Source organism: Rhinichthys klamathensis, unplaced genomic scaffold (assembly GCF_029890125.1).
Source record: "Rhinichthys klamathensis goyatoka isolate OS25496 unplaced genomic scaffold, OSU_Roscu_1.1 h1tg000090l_1, whole genome shotgun sequence".
Lineage (NCBI taxonomy): Eukaryota > Metazoa > Chordata > Actinopteri > Cypriniformes > Leuciscidae > Rhinichthys > Rhinichthys klamathensis.
Window position 1 is genome coordinate 5,952,480 of NW_026606629.1, and position 24,467 is coordinate 5,976,946.

The following is a 24,467-nucleotide window of genomic DNA, read 5'->3' on the forward strand; positions in this document are numbered from 1 at the left end:
CTAACCGAAATAAGCCTGGCTTATACTCTAATCTTGGTTTATGGAACAGCCCCCAGGTCATGCAGGTGACTTTGCATCTACATCTGAGAGTGTGATTAGATTTCAATACAAGTAGGATTGCATCTCAATCCAAAATGAATGATAAAAATGTCTCAAATCTATGAGGCCACTTTAAATTTACGGTTAGGGTCTTTGATCGTCTGATTAACCTAAGCTGAATTACAACTCAAGCATTCGTTTTGTATGTTGTTGTTCATTTGTCAGCTGATTAAAAATCTACGCTGATTACAAATATGCAAAACAAAATCAATTGAATCAGAGCTAAAAATCAAAATCTTTTCATCAAAGGAACGTATTGTGTGCAACCTGCCTCCACATCCAAGACCGTGGAATTTATGTAGATTTATAAACTGTAAAGTTAAAACAGATGCCGATAGTCTGACTCACCCTTCAGACCATGCAAAATATGCAGAGCTCTGAAAGATAAATAATCACTGTTTGCAGCTCTTGGCACAACTGTGTATGCTATTTACTTAGCTAATGCTTAAAGGAACGGTTCACCCAAAAAATGAAAACTCATTTCAAAAGTGAAATGTTTTTACTCACCATAATAGAACTGTCACAGTCACCCCTAATCACATGTCTTCTTTTGTTCTGTTTCCCCCCCACATATCTGTTTCTATCGTTACTGTCATTTAGTTCATCATCTGTTCCACCTGTGTCTAGTTAATCATCGTCTGTGTCACCTGTGTCTGATCATCATCATCTGTGTCACCTGGTTTATGTTAATCTGTGTTCATCAGTGTTTGTATTTAGTTCCTTTTAGTTCAGCCAGTCTTTGTCCGTTATACCTAGTGTGTGTGAACCTTCTGCCCGTCTGTACCTATTTGTGTTATATATTGTAAGTAAACGCCTTGCTTTGGAACTTCTGACTCCTCTGCTCCTTCTGCCTGCACCACACCGTGACAAGAACCTCTATGCTGTTATTTTTTCTGAGGGACAAAAGGGTTGCCACGGGTGGCTGTATATAAATCACATGACACAGGAACAAACCACACAAACAGTAGTTAATTTAATAATCCAACAGATAAAAGGTAATAGAGTCTCATAGAGAGATAACATAACCACTTAACATTGATGACACCGAACAATGAACTGACAGGACTTATATACACAGAGGAACTAATGAGTTAATAGGACAGGTGAACGGATTCATTAATCAAGGGAACAAACTGGGAAACTGTCAAATGACTGGGGAACACAGGCAAACAGGGAAAACAGAACCAAAACACAATGAAACTAAACCAAAATCGAGCATACATGTTACAGAGTTAGAAACTGAAGAAATTTATGCTTCAAATCAACCACAATTCATAGTAATTACCCAAAAACATTGCATTGATAACATTTATACCAAATGTATGAAGATCATTTACTTTTGAAAATAAAGTTTTGGTTTGGAAAATTTTACATTTTATGCTCTTCTTCTTCTTCTTCTTCTTCTAATGATAATAATAATAAAATAATAATAGTTAAAATTTCTCACCAAATAACTTACAGTACACTATTGCTACAGGTGAGTCCGTACAGTTGACAGGACATCAACCTACTGTGTTGAATTTGTAATTTAGGGCTGAGGGGCCAGGCCATTGGCAGGTAGGCCATGACTCACTGAAGCTGGAAGCCAGTGTAAAGACCTGTGCAGAGGTTTAACGGGAGATAATTTCCTGAGGTTAAAAACAAGTCAAGCAGCAGCATTTTGGATGCACTCAGGGGGATGTTCAGCAGATGCTTGTAAGCCGGAAAGAAGGAAGTTGCAATAGGCTGACAGCAAAATGACTAGGGCCTAGATAGGAAGTGGTGGTGAAGGAAGGGCTTTATTTTTCTTTTGTACTTTACTTTCCTACTAACGCCAGTTGCAGGGGAGGCCACCTGGGAGCAGCCTGGGGTTAAGTTCCTTGCTCAAGGGCTCAATCCAGACAGGGGCTCAATCCAGACAGGGGCTCCTGTACCTGAGCTCAAGCTATCAACCTGTATGTCAGGCCAGATAAACCGATAAATGGTTTATCACAAGAACAAAATGAAACATCTCATTCATTTCTGTAATACTTAATTCACATTTTATAATAAAATATTTATATTTCGCATATGTCTGTTCACTTTTCAGATTGCCATCAGTCAATTACATTTCACTCGAGGAATGCCCTAAAAAATTAACCTCCATTCTGCGTTTCAGCTACAGCATTACTTTCCACGCTTCTGCTCCTTCAAATCCACTCCACTTGGCTCATTCAGTAGTTCTTGGTAGTTCCAAGTCAGTTTAATCACTGTTGTATATTAATGCGCTGTTTTCAATGAAGCGCGCCACGCACACGCATACATCACTCGCACACAGAGCTATAATTGCTATAATTCGTTCATTCAAATAAATGTAATCTTACGTACTACTTTATCTCTGTGTCTGATTCAAAGCGGGCAGAATGCTAGATCTAACAGGCAGTAACTGACGAAAATAACCATCAGTTTTACCCTTCCGGTCAAATATTGCGCTGCAAACATCAATAACAGATTTAAGTTGTCAATGCTGGCAAATTACCATAGTATAAGCGGGATAATCCACAGCTAGCTGTGCATTAAACGATTTTAATGCACTTTGCGGAGGCAACCACCCTCCTCTTCGTATGGCGGTTCTTTGCCTCCACGTTGTGCATTAACAATTTTTTAACGCACAGCTAGCTGTGGATTATCCCTTACTTGTTTAATTAAAAGGTACCAGAATACAGGAAACAGCATCTACTCCAGTGAAAAATTTCTGGGATATAAATATATTCAGAATTTATAAATATATATTCTGACCTAATAACTATATATTCAGATTTAGTTTTATATATTCAGAGTTATAACTATATATAATCTTATTTGTATCTATATATTCAGATTTACATATTTGCATATAATTATTTCCTGTTTGGCCCCCCATAAATTATATTATATTATATTGTTCTTACTAAAATAATGACATACAGAAATCTTACAATTAAAGAGCTTTAATGATAGATGTGCAAGGGAAGGCCCTGATATCTAATGTCATATACTGAGAAGAGGGTGGTAAGGTTAAGTGACTATATCCTGGTGCTGACGAAAGCAATTATATTTCTTTAATTGAGAGACATCCTGTCTTACATATTTCTTGCCCTCTTTGAAGCGCTCTTGAACTCTGTCTGGTTATTCATACCCATCACAGCCTCCCTTGTCCTCTGTTGCCACATGCATGACAATCTGTCTTTTTTCCCTCTCTCATTGTCTCTTGCTCTCGATTTCTTTTTGGTTCCCTTTTTCACAATGTCTGAGCAGGACCGAAAACTTCCTCCCGCCCTCTGCAACAGTGAACTGACACCTCATTATATCCAAAGCAATGGAGTTCAATCCTGTGCGATCTATTAATCTATTCCAGCACTCTGGCCCCTCCATAGCCGCCCCCTCTTTCATTAGCTAGAACAAAAGCCTGCAGAGCAGAATTCATTAAGGACAATCAAACACGGCTCCTCTGGGGCCATTTAATGCGACTTACATTATTAACGTTATCATTATTATTAATATGCAATAGCAGAAGGCATCTGTGTAAGGTGCGTCACCGACAATATTGAATCCTTAATCATGTGGTGGAGGTCGATTGTGGAGATTCCAGGTGGACGGTCTGGGTGGAGCTCTTCTCTGCCGAGAAAGCCACGCATCTAACAGCAGATTAAAAAGAATAATGAGCACATTTGGAAGAGTATGATAAGAGAACAAGCCAAGTCTGAGCAGTAAGTTGCTGGATAACAGACCACTGAGAAATAACTTCAGCTAGATGCTATGAGTTTCAGGACATGACAAACCTGAAAGCCATACTTGAGAGTAAAAGTACAGATACCTTAGAGCAAAAATGACTATTGTGGTGGCAATTTTAATGATATTCATTGATCTTTAGTAAAATATAGATGATTCAAAGAATGTCACATGTGTGTCTCTCACTTGTAGTGAGAGAAGATTCTGTTTTTGTACCTGGGGAGGCAGAAGAGGGAGACACTCCAGAGAACAGACGAACAAGGACCTCTGACCTAGATGTCAGAAGGCCATTTGGTGCAGGGGAGCTTAGTGGGCCAACTAGTGACGTCTATGGAAAACTACTGGGAGGAAGGCTCTGGGGGGAAGGAGGCCTTGAAACTAAGATAAAAGCTAGTTCAGTCTGTCTGGGGGTGTGTCACTCTTCTGCACAGGGTAACAACTATGTATTAGACTGCTCCTATTCTTGCAAGAATAAATACTTCTATTTTATATAATTTGACTCTGAGTGTCTCTTACGCAGTGATGTTTGTTTGAGATGAAGATTTGCCACAACACTATATTACAAGTTACAAGTCACCAATTCCAATACGACTTGAGTAAAAGTCTTAGAGCATCTGATTTTAACAGTACTTAAGTATTTTACTCCTACTGAATGTAGGCTCAAAGATGCAGTCTTCAACACCAAAAAGACATGCCAGTGAAAAACAAGAAACAGCTGATTTGCGAGGAAAGCAATCACATTTATTTTCTAAAATAAAACTGAACACCTCAAAATTGCATTAAATCAAAGTTGACACTCTTAAACGTCTACAAACACTCAAGTCTCAGTTAAGCTCAAGTGCAAGGGCACACAAGTTATAGGACCTTCAATGTAGATGACGATGTAGCTTCTTTTGTAGCGGAAATAAACTGCAGCAAAAAAAGGTGACATGCAAAATTTTACGAGTAACTGCATTACTCATTACAAATATATTGGAGTAAAGAGTACACATACTTATTAAAAAATGTAGTCAAATAGATAGTAGATCTTGGATACTCAGTAAAACTGCAAAGTAGCCAAAAAGATACTTACGTACAGTAATTAATTTATATTATTATTATATTTACTTAAAAACAGTACTTTACACCATCTGTGATATTAGTTCTCTTACGAGAGGTTCTCTCGTATTGCGTAAGCTTACGCTATGGGAAAGATTCATCTTTTCTGAGAAATTGAAGCCAAAAAATTATCCTATAATTTTGTATCCATTGTCAACGCAGTTCAGCTGCAGCAGACCATGAGCGGGCTAGCTAGCAGCTCATTGGTTCGCTCACAGAGAACTGCTTAAGCCTATGAGGAGACGTGAATGAACTCTTGGCCAATGAGAGTCTGACATGCTCTCATTGCGTCAGAGCCCGCCGAAACGGGCGTGGTCAGAGAGTATAATATTGGCGTCCTAGGCTGTAAACTCTGATTTACATCTCTTCAGCGAGGCTACACGCATCTGCTGATCCTGAGAGAAGCCGCCGTCCTCGAAAAGGCAACTCTAGCGAGCATCTGGGAGACTGAGGAAGCCGGCCGTCTTCGCCACCTTCAGCCGTCCTGCGAGCTAGCGCCATCCGACGGATTTGTATCCTTTTTACAAAAAGCTTCCTGTACATTTTGTATCTAAAAGAGCCGAGCGTCTTTTTAAAGATGTCTCGTATATCTTCCTGCGATTCTTGCCGCGCTCCCCTCGAGAATGGAGACCGCCACGTCATCTGCGCTCTCTGCCTCGGATTGGAGCACGCCGAGCTCGCCCTCGCCGATGGCGGCTGCGATCTCTGCGAAGACATGCCGTTGTCGACCCTGCGGGCTCGACTTCAGGCCACTAAAGTTGCTTCTTTAAAGTCGCCGCGGAAGAAGAAACGCCGCTCTCCGAGGCCGCCGGAACCCCAGCCAGAAGCGTTCATTCCGCCGGAGCCTGTCGCCTCCCGCTCTCCTTCTCCGCCGCTTCCGGACATACATTTGCCGCCGAGTGGCCGCTCTGTCGCCTCCGACGACGCCGCGGACATCAAGGAAACATGTTCGCTTCTCGCCTCGGACAGTGAAGAGTGGTCCGGAATCCTCCGGGACCCGCGCTGGAATCGAGGAGGAATTAGTGCGCCTCCTCTCACAGGCCGTCGAACGCCTCGGGCTTGATTGGTCTCCTCCCCCCGAGCAGACCATCAACCGTATGGACGGCAGCTACTTTCGCCAGCGCTCGACTCCCGCCACTAAATGGGCCGCGCCCTTCCTGCCTGAACTGCACGCGGAACTCACGAAGTCCTGGAACGCCCCGCTCTCTGCTAGAACTCGCTCTGACTCTTCCACCCCGCTTCGCGTTGTGGACGGAGCCGCAGAGAAGGGTTATTTCTCCATTCCCCCTGTAGAGGACCTGGTCGCCGCACATCTTTGCCCGCCCTCCACGAGATGGCGCTCATCACCTGTGCTCCCCTCTAAAGCCTGCAGAGCGACTTCTAGCTTTCACGCCCGCGCTTACTCAGCCGCCGGCCAAGCAGCCTCTGCACTTCACTCCATGTCCGTCTTTCAGATACTACAGGGTGACATACTTCGTGAATGGGACGAGAGCGGAAAAAAATCCCCCTTCAGTCGCAGATTTGAGGAGCGCCACGGACATTGCCCTTCGCGCTACAAAATCTGCTGCTCAAGCCCTGGGGAAATGCATGGCCGCCATTTGTGTGTCTGAGAGACATTTGTGGCTCACACTCGCCGACATGGGAGATTCTGAGCGCGCCGCCTTTCTCAACGCCCCGCTCTCTCCATCCGGCCTCTTCGGATCTGCTGTCACGGGTATCGTCGACCGATTTTCCGAAGTGCAGAAAGCCTCCCAGGCCATGAATCTCTTTCTGCCTCGTCGCGCTAGCTCCTCTGCAGGCCGCTCACGTGACCTGCCTCCTGCACGAGCCCCACCCCAGCGCCCAGCTCAGCACAGTCAGACTTTTCAGCGACGCCAGGGCGGCCGCCCTCGTTCTCGCTCTGACAGCCGCCACAGACCGCCGCCTCCCCGATCACTCGAAGTCTGCCCAGCACAGCTGAGAAAAAGACAGCGCTCTCCCGCCGCGGCCGGACCGCCGTCAAAGTTTCGCCCTCTGTTAGTCCCCGCTCATGCGGCTACTACAGCAGTGTCCTCCGCCATTACCAAGCCGGTCCCCCTTCCCGCTTGCATGAGCACAAACGCCGTTTTCACGGCGACCCAGAGAAATCTCATAAAGAGCATAAAAGCCTCCTGTGTAAAAAATGTGCCCACAACACTGTGTTCACTCATACACAAAAGCACTTCAGTTCCCGTGTTTCACACAGAGTCCACTCTCATAAAGCGGTTCCAACCCGCTCGAGTTTCAGAGTGCATAAGCGCGCCCACGAGCCCGTGTGCGTGTCCCACCTCTGCTTACTCTGTTACACGGCCCATAAACTCCTCTCCGAGTGTAAGTCCCGCTGTTATAAACACTATGAGCGCGCTCACGCAGCCCGCTATGTGCAGCGACGGGGACCATGTAGCCATTCACCCTCTAGCGTTACGCTTCAAAGCGTGGGAAGCTATTCCGGGAATTTCCCAGTGGGTGCTAAACACAATAAAGCTAGGCTGTTGCTTACAGTTTCACCGCCGCCCTCCACGTTTTCGAGCGCGGCTAGAAACTATTGTGAACCCAGAAGCAGTGACGCTGCTCCGTTCAGAGATAGCAAAGCTATTGTGCAAAAGGGCTATAGAGAGAGTTCCTCTGTCCATGAGCGAGTCGGGGTTTTACGGCCGTTATTTTCTGGTTCCCAAGAAAGACGGCGGCCTCAGACCAATCTTAGACCTCAGATTTCTGAACAAAGTTCTCATGAAGAGACCGTTCAAAATGCTCACTATCAGAAAACTCCTCGCGCATGTGCGCCAGGGGGACTGGTTCATTTCACTAGATCTGAAAGATGCTTACTTTCAGATTCAGATAAATCCCCTTCACAGGCCATTCTTACGTTTCGTCTTCGAAGGCCAGGTTTATCAATACACCGTCCTTCCGTTCAGCCTATCCCTAGCACCCCGTACGTTCACGAAGTGCATGGATGCGGCGCTCGCCCCCCTGCGGAGTCAGGGGCTGCGAATACTGAACTATTTGGATTTCTGATTTTGGCACAATCACAGAGAGAGTTATGCCGAGTTCAGACTGCACGATTTTAGCCCCGATTTTGGCTCGCCGACAGGTTTTGAGAAATCGCCGACAAATGCCCGAAATCACAGGCAAATCGGTGCTCGTTCACGCGAGTGACAATCACGCAGTGTGAATGAGCAAAGACGTGATCTGAGAGAATCACCGACGAGTCGCCGACGCCCGTGAGATATTTGGCATGCTAAATATCTGGACCTGTCGGCGATTCAAAATCCTGCTGTGTGAATGTGTTCTGACTGAAAACTACATCGGCAATGACCGACAGCCAATGAGAGAGCAAGATACAGGACAGCAGGCTGTTCGGGGAGGAGTTATAGACCAGAATATCAGTATTTTAATAGATAGCCCTATACAATTATATCAAAAAGAAACAAAGCACAAACATTGGCATGACCAGCAGCAACAGCAGGACATTTGCTAAATTATTTATTTACCCCCAACTCTCTTTGCACAGTCCTTGCTCCCCTCGTCTTCCCAACCATTTCCTCCTGCATAAACTGTTTATTTTTCTCATTTTCGCTACAAATCAGCGCACATACAGTTTGGATCGCAATCTTCTTGTAGGCTATCATTTTTAATAACAAATTAAGTGTCGCGCGAGAACTCCGGTCTCACGCACGCGTGATCTTCCGTTATTTCCTTATCACTTCTCGCGTTTGTTTGGTTGTGAAACGTAGTTTGCGGACCAGGCAGAAGTTGTCGGCGATTCTTTCTTTTGTAAAGTCATGCAGTGTGAAACCTCCTGTCGCCGATCCATCGTGCAGTGTGAACACAGCAGCAACTGAATGTTACCCCAGATAGTCATGCAGTGTGAAAACAACAGTGACCCGATTATTTTGAAAATCGTGCAGTCTGAACTCGGCATTACTGTCTCATCGTACAGTTCTCCTCGACCATCTGAAAGCTTTGGGCCTCTCTGTCAACTGGACAAAGAGTGCACTACAACCCAGTCAGACTATCTCCTTCTTGGGTATAGAGCTAGACTCGGTCACGATGACGGCTCGTCTGTCAACACAGCGCGCGCGCCGTGTTCAGCGTCTCGCCGCATCTTTTCAGATGAACAGACTCACACCTCTGAAAACTTTTCAGAAGGCGTTGGGTTACATGGCCTCAGCATCCGCGGTGCTCCAGCTGGGGTTACTGCGCATGCGCCCGCTTCAGCTCTGGTTGAAGAGCCGTGTGTCTCACCGTGCGTGGACCACGGGCCGCCAGCTGATAAAAGTAATGCAGACCTGTATCACAGCTCTGCAGCCATGGACTGTGGCAGAATGGTTTCAGCGGGGCGTTTCCATGGGGACCCTTTCTCGCCGAAAAGTCATCTCGACAGACGCATCCAACACGGGTTGGGGTGCGGTCTGCGAGGGCTTACCGGCCTTCGGCCCCTGGTCAGCTCAGGAGAGCCTCCTCCACATAAATTGTTTGGAGATGCTGGCGGTCGAGAACGCGCTCACGCGCTTTCTTCCGCGCATTCACGGTCACCACGTGCTGATCCGTTCGGACAATATAGCCGTGGTCTCCTATCTAAACCGTCAGGGCGGAGTCAGATCCAGGAATCTCTACCGGCTGACAGAACGCATCTTAGTTTGGTCTCAGTGTCACCTGCTCTCGACAGTCCAGACAGTCTGTCCAGGAACCCCATCCTGCACACTCTTACAGTCCAAAAGCTGTGGCGAATATTCGGCAGAGCAGAGGTGGACCTCTTCGCCTCAGAAGAGAACACCCACTGCCCAATATTTTTCTCAAAGAGCGAGGACGCGCTAGCCCAGACCTGGCCCAGCCGCCCGCTTTATGCATACCCTCCGGTTTCTCTGCTACCACAGGTGCTTCAGAGAATCAGGGAAACACGCCACTCGGTGCTCCTCATAGCCCCGCGTTGGGAGGGTCAGACTTGGTTTCCGGAGCTCACTCAGCTGTCACAGACAGCCCCGTGGCCCATTCCAGTCAGAGCAGATCTCCTCTCCCAAGCTCGCGGCACGATCTGGCATCCCCACCCAGAGCGCTGGGCGCTACATGCGTGGGTGATCAACAACTACCCGTTGCTTTGCCAGAGGGAGTGTTAAACACGATCATGCAGGCTAGAGCGGCTTCTACTAGAAGGCTCTATGCGTCTAAATGGTCTGTGTTCTCTAAATGGTGCACCGACAGAAACTTGGACCCACGGTCATGCGAGGTTCCTTCCTTGCTAGTTTTTCTCCAAGAGATGTTGGACAAGGGCAGGTCCCCGTCCACTCTCAAGGTGTATGTGGCAGCCGTCGCAGTGTTCGTTGAACCCCGGCGCGGCCAGTCACTGGGCAAAGATGGCTTGGTCATCCGCTTCCTCAGGGGAGCTAGAAGGATGAACCCCCCACGCCCCCCTTCGGTGCCGATTTGGGACCTTTCCATAGTTCTCGAAGCTATGAAAGCCCCCCCATTCGAACCGCTAAACACCGTGGACCTCAAATACCTTTCGCTCAAAACAGTTTTTCTGCTCGCGCTCGCGTCAGTAAAACGTGTGGGAGACCTTCACGCGCTGTCCATTAGCGCTTCCTGTCTCGAGTTTGGGCCCAATGACTCCTTAGTCGTTCTCAAACCTAGACATGGTTATGTCCCGAAAGCGATTGGTACCCCGTTCAGGGCACAAGTTATTTCCCTATCGGCTCTGCCTGCATCCGATAGCGATTCTGACTCTAATCTCCTGTGTCCGGTCAGGGCCCTGAGATTATACATTACTCGCACTGCTCCGGTCAGACGATCCGAGCAGCTTTTTGTTTCGTTCGGTGGGCGCACCAAGGGGTCGGCCGCCTCGAAACAGACTCTATCCAAATGGATAGTTGATGCCATTGCAGCCGCATACGCATCAAAAGACCTGCCATGCCCTCTGGGCATCAGGGCTCATTCCACTAGAGGCATGGCCTCATCGTGGGCATGGTCCAGCGGAATTTCCATTCATGACATTTGTGTGGAAGCGGGATGGGCTTCCCCCTCCACCTTTGTCAGATTTTACAATCTGGAAGTTCCCGCCTTGCAGGCTAAACTACTAGCAGTCTAGTATGTTACAGCTCTTCTGGTTGAGCTGCACTATAGGGAGTTATTCACACAGACCGGTTTCGCTCTGTCCCTCTCTATCATGTGCTTATGTACTACACAATCTCCAGCCCGCTCTGCTGGCCTTTGTCACATGTACATATATTTATTCCCACTCATAAGGGTTCCCTGGGGTCTCCCCTGGGACTCATAGTGGATGCTTAGCACGCACGGCGTTGACCAGGTGTTCCCGTAGCGTAAGCTAGCTTACGCAATATCACAGAGAACCTCTCGTAAGAGAACGAATCGGTTACCTAACGTAACCTCGGTTCTCTCTAGATGAGGGAACGAGTATTGCGTTCCTGGTCGTGCTTGTGCTACTAGCGTTCTCACTTCATTCTATGAAAACCAGAGTTTACAGCCTAGGACGCCAATATTATACTCTCTGACCACGCTCGTTTCGGCGGGCTCTGACGCAATGAGAGCATGTCAGACTCTCATTGGCCGAGAGTTCATTCGCGTCTCCTCATAGGCTTAAGCAGTTCTCTGTGAACGAACCAATGAGCTGCTAGCTAGCCCGCTCATGGTCTGCTGCAGCTGAACTGCGTTGACAATGGATACAAAATTATAGGATAATTTTTTGGCTTCAATTTCTCAGAAAAGATGAATCTTTCCCGTAGCGTAAGCTAGCTTACGCAATACTCGTTCCCTCATCTAGAGAGAACCGAGGTTACGTTAGGTAACCGATTCGTTTTCCTTAAAGGGGACATATCATGAAAATCTGACTTTTTTCGAGTTTAAGTGCTATAATCTGATCCCCGGTGTATCTACCAAACCAGAAAACGTGAAAAGTGACAGCCCAGTAACCTTTTTTGGTAAGCCTTTCTCTGCAAGTGTAACCGAATGAATGAGATGACTGGTGTTGATTGACGGTTGTGAGCACCAATCAGAAAGGAGTATCCACTATTTAAGAGATGGTTGGTTATGGCCTGGGATGCGTCACGTCCGGTTCCCCCCCTTCTGTTGTTGACAGTAGCTGCCTGTAGGTATGTGTGTTAGTATATAGTACTTTTTGTTTTTAGTTTCATGTATGTATGGGACTGACGATTAGTGTTGTTTAGCCTGTCTTTCCTCTCCGGCTTCCCTCGGCTTGTTGCGATGGGTGCATTCGCTGGCTGCTCGACTTTCAGGTATGTGCGAACTGTTTGTGGAAAGCATATTGTTTGTTTTCATTCGGGGGTTTAGGATTGGCTGATTGTGTTGAGTTATGTGCAGTGTCCCTGTAGTCCAGCTGAACAGCGGATTGCATGATTTTGAGTATCCGTGCCTGTGAAAGGATAAACGCATTATGTGAACGCATCATCCCCTTCCGGTAAGTGTTGTTGTGCACACAACTGTAGTTACGAGCTGAAAATTTAACAATTGAGGCATAAATCTTAGTGATGTTTTTTCTCTGCATTGGCTTAGGATTTTCCCTCTCGTCCCGGCGATTTTGTTTTGCCTGCTGGTGCTATAATCGGTTCTGGCTTTTGCCTTTTCTGCTGTTGCTACAGTTTACATTTAACAACTTGTTGCTTCCTCGTGCCATCTGTGAGAAGATCGTGTCACCCCACTGACGAAGGGGATCGTTGCTGTCTAGTTTTACTTCATATATTGAGCTAACGCTACTTTGTGTGCTGAACTTTGGAGGCGGACGCTTAACGTTATAAGTGCTCAAATTGGAGCACTCCCATCTGCTATTTGTTTCCTTTTCGTTATCTACACCTTCGTATGATACTTGTGATTGTCTGATATTATTGCTATCTGTGCACTATTGTACCATAAATACCATCCAACTGTGGTTTATTGCAGTTAGTATTTGTGAAGTTTGTCATTAATTGTGTTTTTCTTTTCCTTTTGTGATTTCACTCAGGTGCTGAGGTTCCATGGGTTGAGGATCTCTTTTGGTGGTGGTGTTTTCTCTGAACGTTTGCAGTGACACTTTTGAAGTCTTTGGGGTGTTGTGAGTGTGCTTTCGGTGAATTAGTTTAGTGATTCCTCTTCCTGCGGTCTACCTCAGCCCTGCCAGTTTGTCTCTTTTCATTTATTTTAATGTGTATGTCCTTGTTTATTTGAATGAGTGTTTGTTACTGAAAACCTTAACAGTGATGCTCCAAGTTGCCTCTTTTTTTTTTAAATGTGACTTATTCTGCTGCTTTAAATTAAATTTTGTATTAATAAAACTTTTGTACAATTTACATATCCAAGTCTCTGCCTACCTTTATTAGGGACATGAACCTGAGTGACCTAAGAATAATAATTTGAGTGTTGTCTATATTTCCCGGGGCGCAATTCCCCGGGTGGCGTAGTTGAAATTCTTTACCTGTAATACCAGCCTCCCGCTACACAAGCATGTCAAAAATAATAATATATAAATAATATTAACGCCACTTAATCTGCACGTTTCCACCCCCGGCGCCGCCATTTGGTTTTCGCAAGCGACAACAGTAACCAGTTCTAACGCAATGGCAAAAGTTTGAGCAAAGCAAGCAAACTGTTTTGTCGTTGGCTGCACAGACGAGCACAGAACACTATTTGACCAAACAATGTCACAGTTGTCTCACAACTGTGTCAACTTGTGTAAAAGTTAAACATGACGGTACATGCAAGTTGATGAGATCAATGTAACTCCACAACAACTACATAAATGTATCCACTGACGTCCAGGTGCAGTCTAAAAGTTGTCACAAAAGTTGTTTAAAAGAGTCTCTCTGTAAAGCTGCACTCCACTACTGGTTATTTCTGAGATTTTGGATGAGTGAGATTCACGAATTTTGCGTGTTTTGTTATTGCAGGAGCATCCGAAGCTCGTGTAAAGGATCTGTCCTGTTCTGGGGTGCGTTTCCCAAAGCCAACTATGGTCGCAAGTTCCGTCGTTACCAATAGAGTTCAATGGAAATTGCGATCATAGTTGGCCAACGATGCTTTTGGGAAACCCACCCCTGAATGGGTCCTGTTTTTGCTCACACCCTAAAATGGGGCAAATTTGACCAGCTATAATAAATGATCTGGAGGGTATTTTAAGCTGAAATTTCACAGACACATTCTGGGGACACTATACTTAAATGTTTTATTGCATGTTGTGAAAAGGTGCATAATATGTCGCCTTTAATCAAGCTTAATTAACAGAATTTAACTTATTTTTTCCAAGTAGAGATGCTATGAGTATTGTTTCTTTGCGACAAATTCAATCATTAAAAAAAAAAAACGTACCAGTCTTTCTGCCGTATCGGTAGTACAGAGTAGCCAAGGACTGTCTGACTGACAGGCAGCTTCTTTCAAATGTGCTATTCCAACACATAATCAGAAAAAAAGACAGAAGAACAAAAATAGAATAAAAGCAATTCAAATCATCAACATGATAAGTGCATTCTTTTTTCTTTTGTTAGAATTATGTAGTGCACTACAAAAATGAACCTCAAAATACAGCCTTATTTAGTACACCATAAATCAAGACAGGCCTAACAACAGGTCTGGATGTCTGTCAGAACATTATCTCATTCCAGCACTTGAATCAACTCCAAGCAAGCAAGTCTAACCATGTCACAGAAGATGGATTGCTCTGACACATACAGACAGGTCATTAAAATGATGGACAGCTCAGCCGGAAGTCGAACTAAAAATGGAAAGATGATTGCGATGTGCGCTCTGTGAACAGACATCTAGCACAGCTGAAATCAAACCTTACTTCTCCATAGCTGGTGAGTGCACTCTGATTCAGTTTATTAATAGATCCACTTAGCTGGCCGACATACAGCTGGTAATATATACTAATGAAAACCTTGGTTTTCACTGCATCCACTGTAAAACCCTGCCAAACACTGTGACTTATATGATCTGCTGATGGACGTTTATAAGAGGAGCAAAATTGTGCAGCATGCTTGAACTGCATCTGAACTTGGATCCATTTCACGAAAGTTTGAGAAATTGCCTTTTCCACTTGATCTCACCTCAAATCCTGCTCATTACTGGGCTGCTCATGTTTCACCTCTGTGATCTGCAGCTTTTGATGCCCTCAGGCTGCTTGCGAAATGTATGTAAGTTATAAGACGGCGAGTTTGTGCGTGTGCAGGCAGCGGTTTCTAAACACTCAACTGGAACGTTTCCTCTCATACCATTTTCCAGGTTTGGTGCGGAGCAGTTTAAAATCCTATGGAGAAAGAAAAAGCTCCAGTGTTGCACACGTCTAGTCAGTGGAGTGAGTCAATGGTCTCTGAAGATCTACAGTGGTCGTACTTTAGTCACCAGTGAAGGTGTTTAGTTAGTGCGCAGTTGCATGACTGCAGGGAAGAGACGCTCTCTTGACAGGTACGGCGCAAAATTGGCTTTTATTGGCGCTGGGGAAAAGTCTGTGGAGAGAAGGAAAAATAATGAGAGCAGAGAGAAGACCAGAAAAGTGTATCACTCTAATGGCCCGAGGGGAGAGGAACCAGCACTCCATCTCTCCAGATTTGTCTATCAATTTCTCCCAAGAACCTTCATGTTAAAGCTAAAACGGTTCTTGACGTCATTCATTATCATATGGAATTAATTGGAAAGAGTTCTACCCAGTCCCACGATTTTCATTTATCCTTCACTCTGTCATGTAACAGAGGTACAGACAACAGGAATGCAGGTGACGGATGTTTATTAAACAGAGAAAGCAGATAGCAGGCAAGATGGCAGACTTAACTAGAGTTCTTGGTGTTGTGGGTACACAATGACTTGAAGAGAAGATACTGTGATGAAGGCAGGTAAACACAGATGACAAGGAGTGAGGTAAGTCCACACACGCCATGAACAACGAGACCAGATAATGAGGGTAGCTGATGTGTGTGCTTATGTGTGTGTCTTGATGAGGTGATGCGGCTAATGGCTGATTGAGTGCAGGTGAGGACCAGGAGGGATGCTGGGAATTGTAGTCCAGAGTGTGAGTGAGGAAGTTTAGCAGTGAAGGAGGACCGGTGAACTTGTGTGACACATTCCTAATTTCGCAATATGAGTAAAATAACTTAGATATTTTTCCACAAACCACATCTCAGTATCATTTGTTAAAGCTTAAACTGTTAAGTTAGTTCACATTTGGAATTACAGTAATTGGGAACCAGTCCCACATTTTTCTTTTTCCTTTCTTATTTCTCTTAGGAGTAAATGAGCTTGTAGATATTTTAAAATACTTACTGTATCCCCAAACCATATCACACTATCATTTGTCTGAAAGCTGAAATGGTTCTCAACATAATTCATTCACATCCAGAATTAACTGAAATTCTAGCATTCAACCCAGTCCCACGATTTTCTTTCTTGCTTCCTATTTTCGTATGTTTGGAGTAAATTATCTTGTATTTAGATATTTTTTTTAAAATGTTGACTATATCCCCAAAACCATATCTCACTATCATTAGGGTTAATGGTGTGCTTTAAAAATATCCTCTAATTATCTCAAATGTTCCTTCCATGGCAGCAAATGCTGCAGGCCTCATTATAATTCTCTACAGAAAATAAAATAAACATTATCAAGTGACTGCCAAAAGCTGCCCCGGACCCAAAAAGCATCATACCTTCTGAGTCACTATAACTAATGAATTCATTCGGAGAGGTATAACTCTATTTTACAACCATTAACAGAGTTCCTCTGCAGCCAAAGAACCCATATCGGTCCATTGGATTGTTAAATGTAGTCATGCATAATGCAGTGGGATTAATTGAAAATGGCCGCTCTGAGAAGAAACAGTGGGGGCCGGTACATTATGAGGGGGCCTGTGCAAATTCAAAAGCAGATTTTACTGAACGGCCCTTCAGGGTCATAACACTGTCGAATTAATTCATGGAGAGTGTGTTTGGAGCAAATGCATTGCCTTATCATTAGATGGAAAGCAAGGTGTACTGTTCTGGGAAAGCAACTAAAAGGAAGTGATGGCAGTTCCCAACAACTTCAAAAAGCCTTTTAAATGTGAGAGCCTCTTGCCGCAAAGCTGCACCGAGGAGAGAAAACCTCACCTGAATGCTTAACGATGAGAGAGCTTGTGTATTGAAGGAACGGGAAGTCAAAGATCAAGAGCTCTTGAGTGAGAAGACAGAAATTTGGATGAAATCAAAAGTTTTGGATAAAACTACAGTATATTTAAAACCTGTTGACAATGTTTGAAATAAAACAAAAAATGTCATGATTATCAGATTTGCCAATATAAAGCTAAAGAAAAATCATACATCGCAAGACAGAGGGGTGGATGTAATGACCGACTGAATGTACATCACTGCAAAATGTACTGCAAAATAAACTCCAGTCAGTGTTAAAAAAAAAAAATCATCATAGTCTGTCTTTTCAAGAAAATACTCTACCATTCAAAAGTTTGGGGCCGAGAAGATTTTTTAATGTTTAATGTAAAAGAAGTATCTTATACTCGACCAAAGCTGCATTTCTTTGATCAAAATATTGTGAAAAAGGGTTACAATTTAAAATATCTAAAAATTTTCAGCAGCCATTACTCCAGAAACTTCTTTTTCAGGATTCTTTGATCAATAGAGAGTTCAAAAGAACAGTTAAAAAAAAAAAAAAAAAATTGTAACGTTATGTCTTTACTGTCACAATTGATTAACTGAATCCTTGTTGAATAAAATTATTAATAATAAAAAAAATCTTACTCACCCCAAACTTTTGAATGGTAGTGTATCTTTTAAATTTAGTCAATATTTCATAATGTCTATTACTTGTATGAGTCATGAAGCTAGCATAGGATAGGGACAACTGTCAAATGCTGAGTTTGCAGAGCGTTATACAAAATTATTATACACAGAATGCTGCAACTGACCAATCAGAATCAAGTACTGTATTCCAGAGCGCTGTGTAAGTTACAAGATGTGTGAATAACACAAACTTTGTAGAAGACAAAAGCTCTTTACACTAAGGGCAGCAACCAAATGATTAACTGAGGCACAGATTCCTAGAAAAGCACAGCAGCACAATACGGTTCATCCACCTTGATAAAGTCAGCTGTAATAACATCCCAGAAACAAGTGAGGATCTGTTTATACTCCATATATCTATCCCATTAATTTCAAGCGTCACTTACATAAGGCACCTAAAACATCAGTGCACCATATCTCATAATACCAGTCCTTCCTTAGATTGTTTCACAAAATCATTCATTTAAGGCAAGATATAATGGAGAGCTGTCGATAAATAGCATTCCTAGAGATAGCACGGATATAAGGAAAAGGCAGAAGTCATTTCTAAGTGACCCTCTGCAGTTCTTCCCTTGAGTGCCAGCTCACATTCCAGAGTCCCCTTTATTATCAGAAGAGAGGACATATTCTGCCCCGGGGTGACACTATCCCGTCAGACTGACAGCGCTCAGCCCAGCTGACTGCTGATGATATTTTCTCAGCCAATTTAGATGCAGAGAGGAGTGGTGGCTAAAACCTTAAAAAAAGTAAGCATTTAATGACAAACAGAAAAAAATGTAGTATTGATAATGAAATCTTCAAAAATGCATGGGTACTGTATATATGAGACATGTGGTGGTAATAGCAATATGTTTCCAGTATGTTTTGGTCTTGGTCCATGCAGTGCCAACATATGCTATATTTTTTATGGAGAATATGCACTTCTGTAGTGTAAAATACAGCTTGTTATGAGAGGTATATTTGTATATTTAATTAAAGAACCTTTCAGATGATTTTTTTCAATGTGTGGGTTTGTTTGTTGTACATGTATGAGACATGAATGTTTGATTGTGCAAATGCTGCAAATTAAATGTAATAATCAAAACCGCAAAGCAAAGGTTTTACAGCATACTGCAGTATGCCGAATTATAATTATGTGATAATGTTTTTTCCTTTTTTAACATTTGAACAGTAACTATGTAAATGAAAGGTGTACTAAAGGCCTTGTAAATTGAATATTACATAAATACATTTGATAAACAAAAACATAACAGATAAATGATAAAAATCAGACAAAGGTATGCCTATTAAAAATATTGCTTACCAGGTAATCTTAAACTGGGCCAATCTGTTTGGTTTTACCCAAACTTGATTAATTTTCCTGCTCATAAGCCATCCTTTTTCAGTATTACTGAAGCTCTCACTAATATGCCTGTATTTAAGAAGTAAACAAATGTTTAAAAAATCATGAAGACTAATATCTGCATAATGTAGACGAACACAGATGCCTCTAGCAATTTTTTTTCATTTTATAGATGTAAGGGAATGAATTCAGACAGTGTCACCCTCAAGTGTCACTAGAAGGGGTCTCTGCCTCCCAAGACTGAACGAACACAAAATCTGACGCCCAAATGATTATTTGCATCTGGTTAAATAGGCCCATTCAGGGAGAATCTTGAATAATAAATTCATGCATAAGTTAATTACTAAGGTTAAGGGCGCAATAAATAAAACAGAAGCTGGGGCCTTTGATTAGGACGATAGGATTAGATTAAAATGATTAATTTGTGCAGTTTGAGGGGCATGAGCATCGTCGTACATTGTTAATGATGCTGCCTGAAAGCTTTCGGGGCCTGTTTATCATATAGAGGAAAACAACAAACAAGTCCCTGCAGAAGGGAGACATTAGATAAGTTTTCGAGCAAAGTGTATCTGTAATGTATGGTGTTACATATGTGACCAACTGCAATGCCTAAACTAATGCTTTATGATTATTTAAAAATGGGCACATTAAATCACTTCACAAATTATAAAATCTTTCATAATATAAAACAGAAATTGTGCTAGGAAAAATAGAAAATTTTGTATGATGTAGATATTAGTTTTTAAATAAATAGGCCTAATAGATGCTGCTAACAATTGTGCATGCAGCTAAAAATATTAAGTTACAGAAATACATTTATTTCCAAGATCACACAAAGTTAGAATTAAACATGAAAATGATGAGGCTTGTGAGTATTAAGATATTTAGCTAAAAAAAAAAAAAAAACATGCATAATGTTCATTTTTTTCAAGAAATGAACCATAAGCAATAACTGAAATATTGTAAATCCAATATTATCTGAAGATCAACAAATACATTATTTTTTTTAACACGTTATACTTTGTACTGCAGCTCTTGTTGAAATGTTGATCATATTAGCTATTTGTTCCCTAGAGTGCTGTTTCAGGCTGTCAGTGTAAAAATGATGTGACAGAGGAAAGGAGAAGTAAGATTGCTTTAAAATCTCTCACCTTTGCTCACACTCACATTAGTTGTTGATGGTTTTGTCTATAATGACAGTACAACAGATAAGTTCAGACAATTTTCTTCATTCATGCAGATCTGTAACAGAGAGCTTAGACCTCATTACCATCACTATTTATTTGCTTCAGAAACAGACAAAAGTATAAAGCCGTTTCAGTGAGCTGGACAAAAAGAGCCATTTGACCCAAATGACAACCCTGACTGGACAATCAGGAGAGACACAATGCAGTGCTTTGGTCCCTTAATAATGCAACTGACAGACTATTTTGACCATCTAAACAGATGAAAGAAAACATTTGTGCTTCACTTTGCCTACATTGGCTCACACAGATCTGTGCTTCTCTTATTCTTTTGTACACCGTTTACTTTGTTCTTGTTTGTTGGTCAATGCCTCTAATAGCTGCTTGATCACTATGCTCACAATATGGTCTGTAAATGTTGTAGCCTCTTAATAAACCACAGAGGGCTCTGCTCCTGTTATAATTATGTTATTTTTCAATATGAGGACATTACTGTTGACCTAAATAGCTTTATACGGTTTATAGAAAAAACATATTTGTCAATGCACAATAAACAGCTGGAAGATAGGTCAGAAAGTGTTTAGGCGGGTCACAGAATTACAGCATCACAGAGCTCATGATTTTTTTCCCCAGCAATTCTTTGAATTTTTAAACACCGTTGGATTTAGCAAAGTCATTTTACAGACTATTTAATGGCAAATCAAATGTTTCAAATATATTTTAACATGATGAGGTTTTTCAGTCATGGAGCATATAAAGTCATCTTTGTGCATAAATAATAAATATCAGTATTGCACAGACATGATTTTATATTCTAGGTCAAAATATGAGTTCAAAATTACTAATAAATTTAGTTTGCAACCACAGACTGATAGCGTTCAATGTCACAAAATGGCTAAACTGAAACCGAATGGGCCACATGTCATTGATATAAATGTTTGAATTAACCCAATACCGGTGAATATGGATTAATTTCAACAATTACTTAAAAAATGGTCAGAAAGTAAATAGATGACCTCGTCTCCATTCATTAAAATGACTCAGTGGCTGAGCAAATGCTTTGCTTTAAAATACCCCACTTCCATATCTCCTCTCATTAAAAGAGCCAATTAGAGGAAGATCAATACAACATTAAAAGTGGAAAACTCTTAAGTCATTGCTTACCAGTCCAGGCAAAACAGAGAAAAATAAATAGTGTAAATTCATCACATATGTCTAAATACATTAAATCTACTGAATCTCAAATCTATATTTTGCAGGCAAAAACCGACATGCTGTAAGAGTGATAAAAACATTTATAAACACCATGTGCTCTGTCTGGTGCCTTTGTGGTCTCATTAGCGGTGTATTTGCTGTGTGTTGCACTTTTCTCTGTTGCTTCTGTCACACATCCACTTTTTTTCAATCTGCACTCGCTCTGGGACACATCGCAGGTTACAATAACCGTGTGCATTTGGGACCATATAACGAGATGAAGGTGGTACTGAAATGACCAAATTTCCTCATTAGCCGTCTTCTCTCTCTTATGGTGGATGGTGAGCATGAAACATCACCCCACTATATCTGTTAAATCAGGCCACTAGGGATTGGGCTTTGTCAATGATTTTTCCTCTGTTGTCGTTGGAAGTGCTCATTAGGCCCATAAATGCACCGGGCCAGCTAGAAATAGGTTAATTAGACTGTATCACGGCAACAGATGATCCCACAAAAGCAGTTATCATCCTAATTACACTGCTAGCGGCACACAAATTGTGAACCCCATAAAGGCAGCATCCTTTATCTTAGTTGTGGCCTAAAGCGCAGATCAAATGATCCACTAAAATTTTTTCCCCGGTAAGACCACCAACTTGTGCTGCTGACTGAGTGCAGGAAAGCTCAAAAGAAACTCTCATTAAAAAAAATTTAAAAATCTGTTTGCCAATTTTTTTTTTTTTTTTGCATTTTCTTAGCAGGCACTGTCTGACCAAGTAACTTTAATGTACAAAACACAGGTACTAGTACAGGTGTACTGTATGTGAGAACATATGACACTTGATAAGATATTTTGATAAAGTCATCTTACAATATATAAAATATGGAAGGACACAGAGCATGCCAACAACAAACAACTAATACTTGTGTACTACGGGAAAAAATCGATTCACATATAAATCAAGATTCTATCTTCTACATATTCTAATCGATTCACAAATTTCAAAAATCTATTTTCTAAATGTTTGTTCCTTTTCAGTTCGATCACGTTCGACGTAGTCAGACATACCGTACTGATTGGATCACGCTTAAGGAGCCTGTCATCTTCGAGTATTGAAAAAATTAGCCAATGCACATTGGCGTGCGAGATTTGCATCTAGCGCTCCGCAGAGCGGGTATAAATACGGAAGCGGATGCACGCACCACTTGTCTTTCGCTTCGGAGCCGATCAGATGTCGATGTCTCTGAAGAGTTTTGGATTGTGTTCAACGAGCGACTGTGTTGGTGCTTCTTCTGGAAGTCTCTCCCGGTGCTGGTGTGTTTACAGTGCGAGTGCAGCGGTGATTGCAAGCCTTCTGAGCCGATTGGATGTCGATGTCTCTGAAGAGTGTTGGATTGTGTTCAACGAGCGAGTGTGTCGGTGCTTCTTCTGGAAGTCTCTCCTGGTGCTGGTGTGTTTACAGTGCGAGTGCAGCGGTGATCGCAAGCCTTCTGAGTTCTCAACTGCTGTTTTAACAGCATTCTTTGGGTTTGTTTGTTCTGACGGTTGGTTAGAGGGTGAAGAAGGTGAGGCCACAGCAGGAGCCTTCACCCAGGCCTCAGCGTGGAGCCGGCAGTAGGCAGGCCTCCCAGCCCGTCTCAGGCTCTGCCAGGCCAGGCGGCAAGTGCAGGCACAAATGTCCCTGAGACGGGCCACCCAGGGATGGAGGAACGAGCTCTTCGGGAGATGGTGACCGCACCACTCCCTCCCTGGAGGAGGGTCGGGTGGAGAATCTTTGTTTTGTGTCTGTTTCTGTTCCGGCACTGGCTCCCCCAAATATTTAAAGAAAGAGCAAATTCCTCTGTTCCTGGGTCCCAAGAGGGCCAGACTGGTGATGTGCGTCCCTGTAAAGCCTTGCCACCTCCAGCCCCCTCTTGTATAGCCAGCTGGCTGCCAGGTGCGGTTCGTGGACCCGATTACACCTTCTCACCCCTGCCAACCTGTGGAGACGGGTAAGCGTTGCACCGTACACTCAGACCCCACTTCGGGCCGCCCTCGGGCCTTCCGAGTCGGGTCCCCAATCTTGGACCTGCGAGTCTTGAATCGGGCCCTTCACAAGCTTCCGTTCAAGATGCTAACGCAGAAACGCATTCTCGAATGTATCCATCCCCGAGATTGGTTTGCAGCGATCGACCTGAAGGATAAATACTTTCATGTCTCCATCCGCCCACGACACAGGCCATTCCTGCGCTTTGCGTTCGTGGGTCGAGAGCATATCAGTACAAAGTCCTACCCTTCGGGCTGGCCCTGTCGCCCCGCGTCTTTATGAAGGTCGTGGAGGCGGCCATTGCTCCCATGAGAGAGCGTGGTGTTCGTGTCCTCAACTATCTCGACAACTGGCTGATACTAGCTCAGTCTCGGGAGCAGTCGTGCGAGCACAGGGACTTGCTGCTCCAGCATATCAGTCAGTTGGGTCTTCGGGTCAACTGGGAAAAGAGAAAACTCGCCCCTGTGCAGAGGATCTATTTTCTCATTATGGAGCTAGACTCGGTCCACCAGACGGCACGCCTCACAGAGGATTGTGTCTGGTCGGTGCTGAACTGCTTGAATACTGTCAAGAGCAGAACAGTGGTCCCACTGAAACTTTTTCAGAGGCTCCTGGGGCATATGGCATCTGCAGCCGCAGTAACGCCACTCGGATTACTTTATATGAGACCGTTTCAGCACTGGCTTCACGGCCAAGTCCCGAGATGGGCGTGGCAGAGCGGTACGCTCTGTGTGACAATCACCCCGGCCTGCCACCAAACCCTCAGCCAATGGTCAGACCCTTCATTTCTCAGGGCTGGAGTGCCCCTTGAACAAGTGTCCAGGTATGCTGTGGTCTCCACAGATGCCTCCAACACCGGCTGTGGGGCCACGTACAACGGGCATGCAGTAGCGGGGGTCTGGGCCCCCAACTGCATTGGCACATCAACTGCCTCGAGTTGCTAGCAGTACACCTTGCTCTAAGATGCCTCAAAACGCTGCTGCTCGACAAACATGTACTGGTCCTTACAGACAA